This window comes from Neodiprion virginianus, chromosome 1, assembly GCF_021901495.1.
Source record: "Neodiprion virginianus isolate iyNeoVirg1 chromosome 1, iyNeoVirg1.1, whole genome shotgun sequence".
Classification (NCBI taxonomy): domain Eukaryota; kingdom Metazoa; phylum Arthropoda; class Insecta; order Hymenoptera; family Diprionidae; genus Neodiprion; species Neodiprion virginianus.
Window position 1 is genome coordinate 2,759,711 of NC_060877.1, and position 6,000 is coordinate 2,765,710.

Consider the following 6,000-nt stretch of genomic DNA (forward strand, 5'->3'; position numbering starts at 1 on the left):
TCACATCGAATGATACGGTTACAATTATTCAGTCTTGTTTCTTTACTATAAATGCACTATCTCTAGTGTCTTGATCCGACTTTATCCCCAAGGCTACATGTATATAATAATATAAATACTCCATGCACACACTACTTAAATATCCGATCGTTACAAATAGTCATCCTAAAGGTAATACCAGTACCAGTCGAGCAACTGATACAAATGATGATACATCGTAGTCGTTGAGGTCCTAACCGTGACGGAGAAGACGAGATCCACCGAAGAAGACGAGATTTCATCGTAGATCGGTGTGGCCTCCTGTTACGTATACTGAAGGTATACCGGACAGGAATACACTCAGGATACATTCAGTATACGTACAGGGGGTTTCACATTCCTCAACGAGACCATCGAAGCGTTGAAACAGGGTGGAAATTATTTCTCGAATTTACGAATCGCAGCTGGCGTAGAAGCAGAAGCCAAAAGGTCGTCCGGCACTGCGTGCAGAAGTCCTTTACGCATAAATTTCCAAGGACTGCCTATCACCGTGCTCCCGACGACCCGCTCTCTCTTATCCAAATTCAAGTAGCCTCCCGGTTCGATATTCCTCGGTACCTCGAACGAATCGATGCCTCCTCCTTATCGTCCTTATCCTCCTTATCCTCCGCGACCAGAGAGACTCGTTGAGTAGAAAAATTTTCCCAGTCCTGTTTTCCTTGCTCTCCGTATATTCATTTATGCAAGCTCACGCCATTCTCTCTCTCTCTCTCTCTCGAGTCTGGCCTTTCCTGGTTAACTGAAGAACCGCATCTGCACCCTGTGAACATAAATCAAACTAGAATTACCAACGGCTCTCGGTTTATGCGCGCTCTTCGCGGTGCGCGTATATGTACGGATATCGGTACGTGCATGCGATACGTGTGGTCCGTGAACATGCGTTTGTCGAGGGGAGAAACGGGCTCGATAAAAGGGGAGGGGGGGGGGGGGGAGGGAGAGGGATGAAACGGGCGGTAGAGGAAAAATCGAGATTAACAATTTCGGACGGGGGATGACGATACTCGCGATCTGCGAGGGCTGCCGCCGAACTTTCGCGTCGCGAGTAATAAAAAAAAATGAAAAAAAAAAAAAAACACAATCCGATTACGAAGTGCGGCCATCGTGGGACTTGTAACACACTTGCGGGAGTTCCGCCTGGCGCCCCATGAGACTTGTGCATCCGCTGTACTCCCAGGTTTCACCAGTTGCCTATCCCCCGGAGTAAACGGGTCCGTGATTCCAAAAACAAAAAAAAAAGAAGAAAAAAAGAAAAAAACACCTCTGTAACACGAAGATTGTACAAGATTTTTTTATCCGATTTTTGCTGTCCGTAGGATTTTCTTATTTCTTTTTTTTTTTCTACCCCTCTTCATTGCCAGTTAATATTGCCACTACTGACCTTACGATGATCCTCGACGAATGGACGTAGAGGTCCTTTACGACTTCCTCGTGCACTGCCGGAGCTTTAGGACCTCGGTAATATCGATCACGTCATCCACCGGAGTCGGCGACACGTTCTGAAAATATTACGTTTTCATTAGGTAGATGCTCGATGAAAGATGTGAGTAGATGCGAATTAGCGACACTTTTTGGAAAAAAGAAGAATAAACAAATAAATAAATAAAACGAACAAAATAAAATAAAAATAATAGAAAACACCCGACGATCGAGGGTCGCTGCGTCGACTCGACGACTTCTCTCCGCGTAGCTCCGTATCGTTTATCCCCGACATCCCCACCTTGCCGGGTGACAGGTGCGTGTAGTAGTTTCGTGTCGCGTAGCGGGTGACAGCCGGGTTACAAATTTCCTCGAGGTTATAAGGGTGACTGAGCGCGGGTTCGTGTGTCGGTTGTGAGCAACGTTCCAGGTTCGCGGCCCGCGTCCAACTGGCGACGTCCGCCGCCGCGGCGCTGCTTCGACGCACCACGTCGCGTAGATAAAAGAAGAAGAGGAATAACAAGTGCGGTAAAGAGGAAGAAGAAGGAAAAAAAAACAAAATAAAACAAACAAATAAATAAATAATCCAGAGAATAAATGTGAAAAAAAAGAAAAAAATAAAAGTAAAGAAAAGAATCGACGCGAAACAAAGAAAAGCAAATCGTAAAAAGTAAAGAGTAAAATTATTCCAAGAGAAAACAAACCGAGAACTCGTCGTTACGCGTATCCCTACGTACGATAGTATCGGGTGGAAACTTCTACGGACGCTCGTTGTATACGGTACGAGTTTGTGTATAAGATTACTAAGGACGTCGACGCCGACGCCGACGCCATGCGGCCCCTCGGATCTCCGCCGCGGTTACATCGCTTCTGGTTCTCCGGTCGCTGCCGCGGTGGCTGCCAGGGTTACTCGCGCGCGGACGCAGGGATTGTGCGGGGAACTCGGCGCCGCCGTCGGGGGGATGCGGCTCGGTTCGTTTCGGGGGGTGGGGGTGGGGAAGGCTGATAACAACGCGCAGGGTCGCGCAGCCCCTACCGCGAGCCTTCTCCGGCCGGCGGTCCGTCCAGCTTCCCTTCCACCCTTCTCGACGCCCTCGTCGTCTCCTTTCGCATCCTTGTGCGCGCGTGTGTCTGAATCCGGGGGTTTCGTGCGCGGAGGGTTTGATTCACGGACGCGTGCGATGCGCGCGCCGAACTTGCATGCACAAGGGACGGATTTCAACCCCGTTGAGGATATTCGGCTCTCTCGGCGGTCCGTGGCGCCATCGGGTGCACGATCCGCGAAACTGCTTCGGGTACGAAGACACGGACTTCGGGGCGTTTTTAACACCCGAGTCGCAGGAAGCTTACGTCGTCGTTACGTATTTCCGTTTTTTGAACCCGGATGTAACGTTAATTTTACAGGTACCTGCGGAAATTAAACGGAAAATTATATGCTCCACGATTTTATACAGGTATATATATATATGGGTGTGTATGTGTATATACGCGATCCGGGGCGAGTGATTATACTCGTTTGAAAATTGTCGCGAAATTTTTTTGACCGTTGTTTTTTTTTTTTCATCTCAGACCGATACGGAATCTCAATAATTTAACCTCGTCAATCTTATCAGTTTTCCGGATACCTACATCTGCACAACTTTCCGACGATTCAACACCCACGAGCATTATTCGGGGGTGTGGTATGTATAAAAATTCAGGCGTCAAGATTGGAATGAATATTTAACACCCCACGTAAGGTAATATATGCGTCAGATTTTGAGAAGAGGCTCTGAATCCCCTCCCCCTCGGAAGTAGTGAGATTCCAGACGTTAATAATAGATTTCTGTGAAAGTATAGCGGCATGGGTACGAAGGGGCTCGTGATATTACACTTTTAGGCATTGGCTGATAAATCGTGCAGTATTAAGTTAAAACGGGTCGCGTGGATAAGAGCTTTCATAAATTGCCCAGAACTAATTCTGAAGCAAGTTACGTAGAAGACGGGTAAGAAAGATGAATCGACTAAGGATGATATCGACTCTGAATGGAAAGTACAATTTTTTTTTTTAAATTCGGAAAAACGAGAGGTTAGCTAAAAGATTTAAAAAACAAAAAAATCAATATTGTATCAAGAGGCCCAATAAATTACCGCAAGCTCTGAAAAGCTCGTTCGCCTCTCCGACCGTAAGATCAACAGTCTGACCGAGGCTCACCTAAATATTTTTTTCCAATCCCTCCACCGCCTTCCCGTCCGTGTCGGTCTTAAGGCGTGTAGAAAAAGCTCGTCTCGTGTTATGCTGCCATCTGTCGAGGGAACTCGGAACCTTGGAGAAGTCGAGGAGCGTCGGCTGGCACCCTGGACAAACATAGTGTTAAAGTGTTGCGGTCTGCCCGAACGACTGGCCGCTCCCCTGTCGCTCGTTATTCGAGTAATTTTCGAAGGAGAAATTTCCGTACATATCCTATCCTCCAGCTACCGTCGCCGACGGGCGTAACGCACGTGGACGCATTCCAGCTCCGCGTATGGCCAATGAAAACTTGAAATCACGACGACTGTAATTCGTTCGTGTACGTGCGTCGGTCCGTCGGCCCGTCGTTATCGTTTTCAAACGAAAGAAGTGCGCCGCCAATAGTCTTATAACGGCTATTTTATTACCGATGTACTTCTACGAGTCAGAAATTTCCGAAATTCCGAAATTCCGAATATACATTGTATAGTTACCCCTCGAACCGCTACTATTAAGGTGCAGTCAAACTTTTTATCTCAACGATTTATCAAACGTTACCGTTTTATCACTTATCCCTTTTTTTTTTTTTTCATCGTTCATTACACCCTACTCGCAAAGCTTGTTTCTTTGCGCATTGCGTGTGTGTGGTTTTTTTTTTTTTTTTTTTTTCTTTGAAACTTTTGTATTAACAATATCTCCTCTATTTTCAAACGACAAATATGCGTTCGGTCCAATGCTGGACTATTTATATCGATACAATTCGCGCGAAACAGTCAGTGGTATGTTTGTTGTCAGAATTTTGATTTTTTTTTTTTTTTGCTACTGCAATCTTGTTGTCTGTAAGAAAAGTATAGACACACGCGTTGCTACACATGTGTGTATATATATGTATATATGCACTTAAACTTAACTCGGTAACGATTTTCTAATGGTGTTTCTTTACGACTGAACGTGACCGACGTATTTTTTATACTACTGCCAATCGTTCGGAGTAGATGTACCTTGTCGAGAAAATAAACATCTCAGGAGAAAAAGAAGAAAAAAAAAAAACGGAAAAAGATGAGACGAAAACGTTCGGTTTTACTTTTGGCTCGTATACTTTTAACCCGCAATGCGACAGTGAACTTCGATGGGTATTTTATAACCCTCCTAAGTAGAGGGTTTAACGGTTTGTTGCCACTTTTTAAAGAAGATTTCAACCCGAGCATTTATAACTCCATGCCTCTGTATACCTGTGCGTATTGTTTGGTAATAGAATTTTATGTCGTTAAGTATTACAGCAGGGATAAAAGTTTTTGGCCTTAGGTGGATAATCAGGGTGAGGTATAAATAGACACCTATAGCTGGTAAAAATCAAGGGCTTACCGTAATACACGTTGTTAACGAACGTAGATACATATCCACGATGTCACCGAACGATTCCTCACAGTTTGCACTGTACGCGTGGATTCAGAATGCTGTAAAATAATTTCCCGAGCCGTAAAACCCTTCTCTCCGTCCGTTTGTAGGTTTCTTATTGCATGCCGAGCGGGTATCCTGAGGAAAAAAATATGAAGATGTATCTAGACAGACGCGATAGTTGAAAATTGTGAAAGAGATGAAAACGTTCCAGTATATAAATATCTTTTAGGAGAAAGAATAGTTGAATTTTCGTAACTGTCTTGGGGAAGTTTGAGAAATGTTATACCTTATTTTTTACAGCTGCATCTAAGTAGTCTCGGTCTTCGGAGTCCAATTTCACACCGTTTTTGTAAGGTAATCGGTCTTGTCCCAATTATTGAACTTTTTCGTTTGTATCCGTTTAATAAATTTGTAATATACAACCCGCTAGAAATTGTTTTTAGTCGTCCAGAAATGCAACATTTGTGCCGTCAATTTATAATTTTGTAAAATGAAAGGGTCAATAATCGGGTCTAAGCGTATCGATAACTGGTATAACCTTAACTCACAACGGACAGTCGTTTTATGATTCAGGTTGTCGGACATACTTCGTATTAATACACTGCAATAATCCGTACACGATACCGTATATTAGTCATCCTTGCATTATTATATCGGAGGGTCGATGTATCATGTCTGCTTAAATCCATCCGCCGCCTTTACCACGGGCTTAATCGATATCATTCCCCTTCCCCCACCGCTAAGCCTTGACGTTACCTAGAGAATTATTGTCAACCTCGCCCCATCGACGAGGGATGATGTTAGTATCATCGATGGAGCAGCATGTACACGCATAAGTATATATATACGTGTACAGTCATGCATAACTGTATATACTCGAGGAAAATTCTATCAATACGAGATCAGAGTCTGACCCATCGTGCATACGAGGCATA